We start from the raw sequence: 13,824 nt of genomic DNA, 5'->3' as shown, positions 1-13,824 counted from the left end.
TGCCATTTCCAGTCTCTCATCTTCCCAGGTTCTTGCGCGTCTTGTGGTTGAAGCTTTATTCTCGATAGCTACTTTCAAAAGTTCCATGACCTGACAAAGTTCAGCGTGTTTCTCGATATCCGTCAGACGTTTATTCATATCCTCTGCATCAGGTTCGCAGTTCTCCTTGTTCTCCGACTCAAACAGGTATTTATCAAAGAAGGCCCCCATGTCCATTTTATTTATTTTTTTTTTCAGATTGTTTGTTTACTCACAAGTCGCCCATATTTTCGCTGCAGTCTCTAGTGGTCCGTAGCCCAGTCCTCCCTCTCCTTCCAACTCATCATACATGTTTCGCACGGGTTCGGAGATGTCACCCGCTGATTTCAGCTCTCGCAAAAATTTCACGACCGTTATGGCGACGATGTTGCGCTGCACATAAATGTTGTTCAAGGAAAGGTATTTCTGGACAGCCTTAATGAAGTATGGGTTGTAGAGTATCCTCAATAGCTGGGAAAAGTTCTTTGCAAAATCGTCGTATTCCGTGCTCCACAGACACTCATGCTGACGCTGGCTGGGGTGGTTAACCGCACACCCGAAACACTTCTCCTGCTTGTACTTTTTCTGAGCGATGTTGAGCAGATAAAGCACCGCGGTCTTTACCCCTTTCAGAGCTAAATCCGTCAGCAGGCCGTCAACCTCCGCTTCACCCTCCACCAATTCCGGTTCAGAATACGTCAGCAGGTCGCCGATCTTGACTTCACCCTCCTCGGGTGAGCTAACCTCCGCTTCACCCTCCTCGGCTGAAGCGAGTGTGGTCAGACTAGCAGGAGAGGATTTTGAGTGACAATCGCAATCCCAGTCGTCGTTGGGCTGTTGAGAGGATGAGAATAAAGGCCAATCAACCTCCTCCTTCTCCTCCTGGCTCAAGAGGGTGGGGATAATACGCCTGGATGCACTATTACGAGCAGACATAGCTTGTTGAACGGAGTATCCTTGAATGGTGTCAGATTTTTAGAAAATGTGTGTCTTTATATCAGTTCTGTGCGTCACATTTCAAGGGGTGTGGCACAGCTCTCTGCGGATAGGCCGTGCGTCACTTTTCAGGGGGTGTGCCTGAGGGAGAGAGAGTCTCATTCCAGTCCTTGCAGCTACGGAACAGGTTGTCAATTCTTGCGGAAATTTGCTCCATCTTTTCATTCCATGCAGCCAAAGGAACAAGCAGCAAGGTACGAAACACGCCGCAGTCGGAGTTGAAATGCTCCAAGATAAAATTCCCATCGACCCGGTGAGTAGCACGGAAGAACCATCGAGTCGCTCCTGAAAATTTGGTGGGCCAGACTGCCATAAATGTCGCTTTTCTCTGTAACCACTCTCTGGGATAAGGACACGGTGGTTCTGCAGGAAACTCCAATCCGGAGAGATTGCCGGGATTCACAGTTCTCAGAATCCCCCAATCGTTGGAAGACAAGACGGCCGCATCCACGAAGGGCCACAACTTTTCACGCTCATCCCGCTGGAAGAAACACAACTCCCCCGTCTCATATTTGAAAAAGTAACCCCAGATTCCTCTTTTTCCGTAAGGCTCCAAAGACCATTCCTCCCGCAGACATTCCGAAGGAAGTTTCTGATTCCGGCGGAAATACAGTACTTTTTTCCTGGGACCATCGCAAGACTGGGGTTCCTCTATAATCGTTATGACAGTCTCACCAATAAGCCGTGGTCTGTACTCTTCCTCCGATGGACCTGCCATGGTGAATAAATCCACACACGCACACACACACACACACACTGCCGAAAATGCTTGAGTCCTCGAGTATCACACAGGAAAAATCGACAGCCTCCTAAGCTGCCTGGGACGTATGTTAATATGGTCGAAGACGTATGAGAACGTGTCTAGAGTTTCAAACGTTCTCACCAAACTTACCTTTTGAAACATACTTAGGTCATACCACCCCCCTTCTTGTTCACATGAATACATTAAAGTCTGGGAACTCACCATCCCCTCTCCCCCACCTCTTCCCCTCTCCCCCACCCCCCTTCTCCAGACCCCCCCCCCTCCAGACATCCCCCCCCCCCCCCCTCCAGACCCCCCCCCCCCCTGCCAACTGCCCCTCCTCCCTGCACCCTCTCCCCTACCTGCCCCCCCCCCCCCCCCCTCCCCTAAAACAATAGACCTGTCAATCAATCATTTTTTGACATAAGGGGTAGACTCCTTTCTCTTCCGTAGTTTCTGTTGGTTTCCAATGTATGTATCATTTTTTTGACAGAGCCTAAATGTGTTAGTCTGGTTCGATACTTTATTATTAGCATAAAGCAATATAAAAATGTATTTATGAGCTCCGCCTTCGTCTCAAAGACCCCCATGTTATCCGAAAAAGTGCTGGTCAGCTTCAGCCAATAGATTTCGAGCTTCTGCTTTGTCATGCTGTCAATCAACATATGCACGCAGCCAGAGAGCACGCACACTCGCCCAGGCAGAGGTGAGTTAGCAACGCAGCAGCCGCCCCGCTTACCTCGGATATATCCATGGTCTGCTGAACATCCACTGTAAAGAGCTAAACATGTAGGATGCTTGCGGACTCGGAGGCTCTCATTTTCACCCCACGGGTAATGCGCATGCACAATTAAAGGGGCGTGGCTTGGTCGCTCACGAAAGCAGAGGGAGGGCGGAACCTTGAGACGTTGGATTAAAAAAAAAAAAAAACTGTCCTTCTTTCAAAACTCCAGACACGAGCTTTAAGGTAAGTGGTGAAGGTATTTCCCCACACAACATTACAATTTGTCAAGTAAGGATAGATCAGACTGTAATAAAGAGTAGAAAAACACAGTATGAATCAAATGCCTTATTTTACTTATAATCCCAATAGACTTTGATATCTTTTTCCATACATGCTCAATATGTTCTTTCCAATTTAATTCATCGTCAATCCTCACACCAAGAAAACTGGTTGAGTTCACTCTCGTCAGCTCTTCATGACTAATGCAAATTTTTATTGAGTCGTATTTTTTTATTTCCTGCAAATAGCATGCAGTTTGACTTTATAACATGTTAAAAACATGTTAACATGTGTTAGCTTGTTTGCTTTAAACCATTCAGAATAATTGGAAAGATCATGATTGAGCTTCTGTATCAGTACATTTAGATCTCGGTTAGATGCACGTAGATTTGTGTCGTCAGCAAACAAAATTGGAAAAGCATCTGCAGAGACAGAAGCAAAATCTTTAATGTAAATAATAAATAATGAAAGTCCCAAAATTGACCCCTGTGGTACACCACAGATGATAGGATTCATACTTGAGTTGTGATTGTTCATACATACGTACATATTGTTTTCTGTTTGTTAAATAATGACAAAGCCAACAATTATATACATTGTCTCCAAGCCCATATTTATGAAGTTGGGAAAATAGACTATCATGATTGACCGTGTCAAATGCTTTTGAGACATCTAAAAATATTCCTCTTGAAAATTCATTCTTGTCCAAAGCTGTGTGGATTCTATCTGTAAGTTCAACAAGTGCCATGGTAGTGGAAGGATTTTTATAAAACCCAAACTGATAGTTAACAGTTTACAAAATATTATTGGTGATTAAGTGTTGATATAGTCTTTTATATACAAGTTTCTCTAAAACCTTAGAGAAGCATGGCAAAACAGATATAGGGCGGTAATTTGAGAAGGTTTTTTTGATCACCATTTTTGAACACTGGAGCTACTTTAGCCACCTTTAGATCATCTGGAACAATGCCTGTTTCCATTGACAAAGCCAAAACAAAAGTGAGCGGCTCAATGATTAATGGAATAACATCCTTGACAACTATGGCTTTTATATTATTGTGTCCAAGAGCTGTTGTGCCTGAGGCTCTCGTGTTTGCGGTATTTATCATTTTTAAAATCAATATTTATCATAATGGTATCTATAATATGAAGACATATCAATATTGATTATCATAATAGCAATAACAATAGATATGGAGATGTCAATATAGTAAAATGATGACATCCTGGTAATATCAATGATAATCAAATACAATATGAATCGCATAACCATTCTCCCAATAAAAAAAAACTCAATGAACCTAAACAGCTTTTGAGTTCCTTTTGTTCTATTTGTGTCTGTGTGTCCTCCATGTCTGACACTTTGTAACAAACTTTAATATAAGTTGAAAACTGATTGATTTATGGTCACTTTTATGGTGAAACTATGCAATTCCTCATGCACTATGAAACTCGGCATGTTGGCTCCAATCAGCAGCAGCAGCAGTGAACTACGTATACTATGTCTATGCTCAAGACTAGATCACGTTTTATCACACAAGATTTTTGCCTTAGAGGATGAGATTCTTGACTGGCAGTGAGACAGAATCAGTCTATATGTGTTTTGTGCTGCATTTATCAAAACTGATCAATGCCTAATTTTTTTTATTCATGTGTGGGGTCTGTATGAGATTTAAAAAAAAAAAATCTCAAGATTTTGAAAATCTTTATGTGTGTACCGGCCTGAAAACATGAAGGTGTTTGATGCCCCTGCTCTGTGGTCTCAGGTGTCTTATGATCTGATTCAAAATTTGATAAAATCCAAGTGGATAAGATCTGCTTAGGTGTTGACATGAAACATTTACAATCCAATTCACCTCACAATCTGATTATAAGTACGATTTTTGGGCCCAGTGGCCCAGTTTACACGGCTATTTTTCAATCCGATTGTAAACAATTGTTTTAAATGCATGTGTATACATGGACGGCATACAAAGCGATCCACGATGAATCCTCGTTTACAAGGACCCTGGGTGAAGCGGATTGTAAAGCACCGGGGCTCTGCTCCACATGCCGATGTTTCAAATTAACTGGTGCCCATGTTAACTTGTGACCAATAGATGACTGAAACTTGTAGTCGTTCTGGTGAACGTCGGTTATCTACAGTTACAGTGAATGTATAAGTTTAAAGTCTTTTGTGAGTCTTACTTTAACAACTGCTGTTATCAGCATGTGCTTACACAGAATTCCGCAGTCATTCATTAACACAGGAACCAGTTAATCCATAACACCGGCCGGTGTTGCGTGATTTGCTTCCATCTTGCCTCTCCAGTGTTTTTATCTCTCGGGGTTTTAATAAAAAAGTGTTTTTCAACCACCGTCGTGTTTTTCTGCTTGTTTTTGACTGTCCTGCTTCCCGTTTACTGAGCACGTCATCACGTCAGTACGTACAAGGGAACGCATGCACGGAACAAATAATTCCCCGTTTATTCCGATCCGCTGTCAGATTTATGTGAGACATGGAGCAGATTATCGATCGGTGTACACCACCTTGTACAATCAGCTCCGAAATACAATCTGCGCCAAGTGAAGCGGATCCGCTCGGGCGTTTATATGACACATTTACAATCTGCTCCGGCCTACAAGCCGATTATACGGGGCCCATGTAAACGTGCCTATTGTTTCACTTACCACGTGTTACCACTATACACAGGCGTGAGATTTACTTACCTGATCACAGATCATTGAAGCTCTGCTTTTGAAGGCTGCAGATGATGAATTCAACAAATCCTTTGTAAACGTTTGTGAATATGATGTGAAAGTCAAATTTTTTAGAACCATGTCCAGAGTCACTTGGTCGGTTCCTGTTGCAGCAGTTGTTTGTGTTGCTGTGGTAGCACCAGTGGACGTCAGTTTTGCTTTGTGTGTTGCTAATGTTGTCAAAGTATTGGGTGAAGTAGTCTGTGCCGTTGTTGTATCAGCCGTAGTTGTGGTCACTGCAGATCTCGTAGGGGCAGGTGTTGTGGTGGGTACTTTGATCCCTGGGGTTGTAGATACAGTGTTTTTCGGTTCTTTTGTCGTGGTTGACACAGCTGTCATTGATGGTTTCATTGTTGTTGTTTGAACTGACTTTGTAATAGCAGGTGTTGTTTTCAAAATAGTTGTTTTTTGTTCAGCTGTTGTTATAGTCAATACATTTGTTGAGATACCTTGTGTCACAGAAGTTGTAGCAGTAGTTTTTGAAGTAAGTTCTGTTGTGGTTGGGGATGCTGTTGTTGATTGTGGACCAGGAACTGCTGTGGTGGAGGACAATGCACTTGTTTGAGGAGTGGATTTTGTAACAGTTTCTGTAGTGAGAGGAGAAGTTGGTTCAGTCGATCCAGCTGTGGTTGTTGGAGTTGGGGATGCTGTTGTGGTGGAAGTCAATACACTTGTATGAGCAGTAGATTTTGTGACCATTTTTGTTGTTGTTGCAGTCTGTGCATGTCTTGTTGTTGTAGTCACGGATGTGATTGTAGATTTAGGTCCAAGAACTGTTGTGGTGGAAGTCACTGGTCTTGTTTCAGCCGTGGATTTCATAACCACATTTGTTGTGAGAGCTGTCGTTGCAGTTGATACAAGCTGTTCTGTTGTTGTCAGGGATGTCACTTTCAATTTAGTTTCAGGAGTTGTTGTGGTAGAAGACAATGTGTTTGTTTGAGCAGTGGATTTTGTTGCCACGTTTGTCGTGAGAGCTGTTGCTACAGTTGACCCACGTTGTGTTGTTGTAGTCAGAGATGTTTTTGTTGATTTGGGATCAGGTTCTCTTGTGGTAGAAGACAATGCATTTGCTTGAGAAGTGTCCATTTTTGTTGTCAGAGTAGATGTTGCAGTTGATCCAGGTTTCATTGTTGGAGTCAGGGATGTTGTTAAATGGGGATCAGGTGCTTTTGTGGTCAAAGACAATGCACTTGTTTGAGCAGTGGAATTTTTAACCTCTTTGGTTGTAAGAGTCGATTTTGCTGCTGTTCCAGGTTTTGTTGTCGTTGTCGATTTAGGATCAGGTGCTGTGGTGGAAGACAATGCACTTGTGTGTGTTTTGGTTGTTGCAGCTGATGCCAGTTGTGTTGTTGCAGATGGGGATTCTGCTGCTGTAGTTGTCACAGTAGTAGTTGAAGTAGGTGCAAATGTGTTTTTAACATTGGTTGTTGTGGTATCGGGTGTTTCTTCTGAAGCTGTTGTTTTAAAGTCAGACCCTGCTGTGGTTGAAGGTGATACACTCGTTTGGGTAGTGGTTTTTGTAATAGTTTTTGTTGAAAGAGCAGATGTTGCTGCTGCTGTTGTCATAATTTGAGATTCTCCCCCTGTAGTTCTCCCAGTAGCAGTTGAAGGTGAAGTAATAGTACTTTGAACACTGGTCACTGTAGCATCCAGTGTTATTTCTTGTATAATGGACACTGTAGTCATGACTTCAGGTGTTGTGGTTTCATCTGTGGTTGTAGTTGTTGAATCAGGTGTAGTGGACTCTATAGTGGTTTTGAGTTTAGGTGTTGTGGTGTCTTTTGTTTGTGTTGTACGATCAGGTGTTGTACTTTCCTCTGTTGTAGTTGTTGGATCAGGTGTAGTGGGCTCTATAGTGGTTTTGAGTTCAGGTGTTGTGATTTCTTTTGTTTGTGTTGTAGAAATAGTGGTTGTACTTTCTTCTGTTGTAGTTGTTAGATCAGGTGGTGTGGACTCTGTAGTGGTTTTCAGTTTAGGTGTTGTGGTGTGTTTTGCTTGTTTTGTAGAATCAGGGGTTGCAGTTTCTTCTGTTGTAATTGTTGAAGTGGCTGTAGTGGATGCTGTAGTGGTTTTGAGTTTAGGTGTTGTGGTGTCTTTTGTTTGTGTTGCAGGATCAGGGGTTGTACTTTCTTCTGTTGTAGTTGTTAGATCAGCTGTAGTAGACTTTATAGTGGTTTTGAGTTTAGGTGTTGTAGTTTCTTCTGTTTGTGTTGTAGGATCGGGTGTTGTGGTCTCTTCTGTGGTTGCTGTAGGATCAGGTGTTGTGGTCTCTTCTGTAGTTGCTGTAGGATCGGGTGTTGTGATTTCTTCTGTAGTTGTAGGATGAGGTGTTGTGGTCTCTTCTGTAGTTGTAGGATCAGGTGTTCTGGATTCTTCTGTGGTTGTAGGATCAGGTGTTGTGGATCCTTCTGTGGTTGTAGGATCAGGTGTTGTGGTCTCTTCTGTAGTTGCTGTAGGATCAGGTGTTGTGGTCTCTTCTGTAGTTACTGTAGGATTGGGTGTTGTGGTTTCTTCTGTAGTTGTAGGATCAGGTGTTGTGGTCTCTTCTGTAGTTGTAGGATCAGGTGTTGTGGTCTCTTCTGTAGCTGTAGGATCAGGTGTTGTGGATCCTTCTGTAGTTGTTGTAGGATCAGGTGTTGTGGTCTCTTCTGTAGTTGTTGTAGGATCAGGTGTTGCAGTCTCTTCTGTAGTTGTTGTAGGATCAGGTGTTGTGGTCTCTTCTGTAGTTGTTGTAGGATCAGGTGTTGTGGTCTCTTCTGTAGTTGTTGTAGGATCAGGTGTTGTGGTCTCTTCTGTAGTTGTTGTAGGATCAGGTGTTGTGGTCTCTTCTGTAGTTGTTGTAGGATCAGGTGTTGTGGTCTCTTCTGTAGTTTTTGCAGGATCAGGTTGTGTTGTAGCAGTTGTTAAATCTGCCATTGTGGTTTCCTTTGGAGTTGTCATGGGATCAGATGTCGCAGTTGTTGTAGTTTCCTCTTCATCTGTTGTTGGGTCGGGGGTTGTTGCATCTTCAGGAGCTGTTGCCAGCACAGATGCTGCTGCTGCAGGAGAAGTTTTGAGAGCCATTTCAGTTATTAGTAACAATTACATAAATAAAAAAAAAATGTCAGTTTTGCAGTTATGTGTTCATTTTTCAACTATAAAATGTATGAACTCCATTTTATGCTTGTGCACCCCAAAGTCACGGTACCCAATGTTTGGTGATTGCAGCATCGAATGGTGCTCCACTACACCTCTTTTTTTTATTCATACTGCATTTACATTTTTAAAACAAACATATGACAACTCACCCCTTAGCAGTAGGAAAATGGTTATCATGAATCCAACTCCCATTCTGACTCCCTCTCAATCTGTAAAACAAAATAAGCCTCTATAACAAATGTAGCATATCTTTTAGCATCATCTTTTTCTATACATGAAATCTTGTATTCCAATTCCATTTTTTTTGTCTTTACAGCTTACTGTTTAGTTCCCTCAATGAGATTTAGGGAAGAACGCTTAATAATAGGGACACACCAAAACCACTACCAGTATCAAGTATCAGACCTGATACTAGTCTACATACTGATAAAAGATCCCTGCTGCGACACGGCGGGTATAACGTGGTGTCATCTGTCAGTGGCTTGACGACAAGAAAGGACGAGTGATGGCCGCGGTGAGGAGACTCTTTAAAAATTCCTGAGAATGACAAACGTTAGACAGACTGTGCTGAAATATCAAGAAGAGCTAAAAGCTAGTTCATAAAGTCACTGGAGACACTGGACCAGCAGTTAGCCCGATGTCACTCAGTAGTTTAAATTCTCGGTGGAGAAAGAAGGGTTTTACTCAGAGCCATGCTCCATGGTACACGCTACATGCTTGTTTCCTGCCTAACGTCATGTTGGAGGTGTGTAGCACCGACAGAGGCCTTGTAGAGGTGGTTCACGATGACGCATACACTTAACATGTCATTTGCAGTATGAATCAGGCTGGATGATGATGATGATGATGATGATGATGATGCTGTGCTTGGATGAAGAGTTGGGGGACATTTATACATTCAGTCTTCTCCACTCCAGCAGGACTAACAGACCTATTAACATAGGATATAATAAAATCTCTTAAGAAAGAAACTTGATTGGTTGAAGCCAAAACTTCCAGACAATGTTATGAAAAAAAACCCGTAACTGAAAAATGTGATGCAGAACCATGTTTAATTAAATATTCTGTCCTGACTGACAAATCATTTTACCCTTTGTCATGTCAACCAGCTTGTCTATTTACTACACTTTGGGACCAGTGAATCTATTGATTCTCTACTTTCATCTGGGTGACTGGAGATCATCTCTCCATTGTAAGGTTGCAAGGTTGAATTCCACCTGTAACTCAGTGTCCTTGAGGAAGAAGACGCTGGATCGTAATGTGAATTTTTGAGGTGATTTGCTTCCGTCTCAGTGAGTACTTAAAGGACAACTCCGGTTTTTTGACACCTGGACCTTATTTATAGGTGTGTGCATGCTCATATACTCACTCAGACAAACATCGTGCAGCTCGGAGTCCTCCAGAAGTTATTTAGATCCAACCGATTTAGCCGCACTTAGCGGGGGCCACAGCAATGGAGCTTTAGCACGGTGTCAAAAAACCAGAGTTGCCCTTTAAAGCTTCACAGAGACAGAACATTCTGACATGACAATTATCTAAAGCGCTGTGCAAATTCATGTAATTTTTTTATCTTTACAAAGACAGCTAAAAGAAAAGGGCTTCACCAGTTATGTTGCCTGACTTGTTTCATGGGAGATGTGTTGAGGTTGGGTTTTTTTTTTCTTCTTCTTTTTAAGAGAGATCAACTGAGAAATGCATCCCCTCCAAAGAGGTGCTGAAAAAAATGAGTAACCGAGCTCTGACAACCCTGCTATTTCTCCTGAATTCAAAAATAGTGAACAAAAAAGGATTTGTTCCATTGCTATTATTCTCTTTAATTTAAAAAAAAAATCATTTTTTAAAACATATTCATAACATAAATGTAAACATTTTCTGCCTGCTTCAGTAAATTATTTGCATTTTCACTGGAATACTTGAAATCTAAGTTATCCATGGAAGCAAAATTTGGTTTTGCACTTTGCACATAACGTGAAAGAAATACCTCAGAATTGAAAAATTTTGCAAACCAGAAGTCCATTTGAATTTCAGTTTTGACAATGCTCTTGTTCTACATGATGCGGAATCTGTAGATTCTATACTGAAACACACTCAGCTGTTTGTGTTATCAAGGAAAAACTCTTCAGTTCTTAAAATCAAAATCAAACAAAACACATCAAGGTGCAGTTGAACCATTTGAATCACATTGAACTACTATTTTATTTAAATAGGACAACTTTTTGTATTACTTTATGTAGTTGTCTCAACCTCTTTTTTTCAGTTAAAATAACTTCATGGATGTGAAATCCGGCAAAGCAACATTGCAACATTTACACTTCTGCCTTCATGCAAAACACCCACAGTCATGTTGATTAATGCAAATTCATCCTAAACATGGAAAAAAAAATCAAAAGAAATAGTAGTTTACTTACCCAAAATAAAAATAATTTCATTAAAAAAATGGTAAATTCCACTTCTAAAAATGTGTAGAAATCCTTAATTTTCCTCCTCGTGAAAACACAGTTGTGTTAAGTTTAGCTGTACTATTGACTTTTGCACTGTGACATCCCCCGAGGGTCTCTAAGTACTCGAGTGAACAAAACACATGTGACATTACTCAAAGGTGGAGAATTTTTGCAGAAATACCAAAGCAAATATGAGCATATTCCCATGCTTTTGGCCTCAACGTCTGTATGAGCAAGGGTGCAAGGCAGAAGCAACATTTCTGAAATAAGCATGTTTTTGCTCACGGCTTGGTTTCAGACAAACTACAAAATGTACATAATGTCACACTTGCTAAGTTTTGAACTTTATTGCTCACATAATCTGTATTGATATTTTTAATTGTCTATAAATATCTGAATTTTAGGATTTTCATCTATACTAGTTTTTAAATATGACGTGTGCCGTGCATGTCTTGGCCAGGTCACCATTAAGAAAGGGGTCTCGACCTTAATGGGATTTTTTTTTTCTGGTTAAATAAATTTTAAAAAACTAAATGAGTAAATTAAAAGCATTCTGAGCAGCGTCAAAATGTCATCAATGGAATAGTAACTTAAACTTGCGATGTCTGAAGCAGGATTTCCCAATCGAAGGAAGTTGAAGATCACTGATCGAGGAACATGTCATGATTCCAGATGCTGTCGTTTAGGTCACAGGAACTTGCTTCATGAGAAGCACTGAGGAAAGGGGAGGGGGGAGCAAACAGCTGGCAACTTCATGCAGTCGAGGCAGAACTCCAAAAATCCAAAAACAGAGAAAAACCTGAATGACAAGGAAGGCAGAAATCACAGGAACACAAACATTGCTGAAACACAAACAGAAATCAGAAGCCTAAATCCTGAAATGAAAGCCAACATTGTCTCAAGTCAACAAGTCTCAAACTGAAACAAGAAATCTAAACTTGAACCATGATGTCCTCTTACGCCCGCCACACACTACAGGATTTTTTTCAATCTTCCCCGATCCAGACACCACACACTACAAGACAACAGAGGACAGATCGTACCCGATCTTCCTCTCCTGATCTTCTAGTGTGTGGTGTCGCTCTAGAGCAGAACACACACTAGCAGATTCTTCAGCCGAGAATCGGCTCCTCACTCCAACGTGACTTTGTGCCGTTTCCCTTCATTGCTGTTTTTACATTCATCTCCACTTTCAATAATAAGTGGAGAACTCATATATTCCCTCAGTTCATTCATTCACATCGGTATCGCTCCTTCAGTGCAGACCCCCCCGCCCCCCCCGACTTACTTTTGAGTCCCGAGTGCAGCAGTAGAATAAAGTTATTAGCAGACCGTGTCAAATAAAAGCTACTTTTTTAAATCACCAATTATCTTAAATCATTCTTTATGTCCACAGATTTGATAGTTTACACCAGAATAAAAACACGTTGAGCTTTGATTAGGTAAGTTTCATTATCGTTCGCTCTGTCTCTGAAGGCACGGAATCAGCGGAAAGTTGTTTTTTTTTCTTTTATTATTATTTTTTTTTCTTCCCCATTCTTCCATGATGGTTAATAGCGGAGATTAATTAAAACTTTGGGATTATTGCAGGACTGGCGGAGATGCAGATATTAGATCGCAGTTTGGGTCTGAATGGAGGAAATCCAGTTCATCCAGGAGCGATAGGATTAACCATCACTTTCTGTACAGCTGAGTTTAGGAGCTCTGGCTTTTCTGTTTCACTGTCATATATAGTGAATATATTTCACAGACATATATTCATCCATGTCTGACAGCTGTGAGTGGATTTTTTTAATCATCGGCACCTTGGTGAGATAGAGCTATTCACCCAATCAAGGAGCTTTATTTCGAGGGTGTGGACAGCTCTACTCGGAGCTGATTGGCGCCTCTCGGAGCACCACACACTACAGGATTTGCGATCGGAAATATTAAACATGTTCATTATCTACGATCTCCCCTTCCGACGCCTCCCGAGAGGCTCCGACCGGAAAAAATCTCTCGGAACACACCGCACACTACACGAAGATCGGACCCGAACTCATTTGCATACTCCCGACAGTCGGACCCTGTCGGCTTCGATCGGGAGGAGAAGATCGGGGCAAAATTCAGCCCGATTATCCTGTAGTGTGTGGAGGCCTTTATACTCCTGTTACCCTACAGGACATCTCTGCTTTACTTCGTCGTATTAAACTTGCCTCAAGTCAGCTTGCTGTCTTCTCTCCTCGTTGGTCTAATAGTGTCTTTGACTCTATTGGGCCCTGTATTGAGGAATAGATAATATCTGCCTAAATGATGGTTCAGTTAACAGATTATTTTAAGGAGTTGTTCAGTTTAACTGTGTCATTTTTTTATACTCAACAGTGTAAAGAGAACCAAAGGTTGTTGCACATTTTCTACAACATTTACAAGGTAAGTAAATGAATAAAAATATAAAATATAAAGGGCAAAAAGAGGGTATATTTTACTATATACATCTGAATGAAAGCATGGCCAGTGATAAAATTACCTGACAGAAATCAAGCATGATTGAAGCAACAACAAAATAATGGAAACTTTGATTTTACCTCCCAACAAGGTGCTCTCACACAAAATGTCGGTGTTTTAGGTTCTTCATATCATAATTTTAGTGTCCTTTTTGATGTGGTTTGAGTATCACTCCAGAGAGCTGGTTATTAAGTGTGAGTTTGTTTTTTTTAATTCACAGATAACGACGGACACCAAGCGGGTCTCACTTTCCATGCTACTGT

The sequence above is a fragment of the Salarias fasciatus genome, chromosome 3, assembly GCF_902148845.1.
Source record: "Salarias fasciatus chromosome 3, fSalaFa1.1, whole genome shotgun sequence".
Taxonomy (NCBI): domain Eukaryota; kingdom Metazoa; phylum Chordata; class Actinopteri; order Blenniiformes; family Blenniidae; genus Salarias; species Salarias fasciatus.
Note: the sequence above shows the minus strand (reverse complement) of the source record.